Source organism: Penaeus monodon, chromosome 27 (assembly GCF_015228065.2).
Source record: "Penaeus monodon isolate SGIC_2016 chromosome 27, NSTDA_Pmon_1, whole genome shotgun sequence".
In the NCBI taxonomy this organism is placed as follows: Eukaryota; Metazoa; Arthropoda; class Malacostraca; order Decapoda; family Penaeidae; genus Penaeus; species Penaeus monodon.
Genome location: NC_051412.1, coordinates 15,375,575 through 15,375,840, shown reverse-complemented (window position 1 = coordinate 15,375,840; position 266 = coordinate 15,375,575).

Genomic DNA, 266 nt, shown 5'->3' with positions numbered 1-266 from the left:
GTAAAATAAAAGGCCTCGCCTCGTAGAATGACATCATAATCATGCAAAAAAGGGGAAAGAAAGGAAACAAAAGGAGAAAAAGAAAATATGAAGCGCATTATGTCATCACGTCTTCCAGCGAATCACAGTAATGATGTTGCGGCGGCGCTCCCTCCCTACACACAGGAAGACGGCAGCAGACAAGAACACTCATGGTAATGACAAGTGCACATTCTCTCTTAGCCTAGCGCGTGTAAACGTTGGTGCCGTCGTTTCGGGAGGACGAC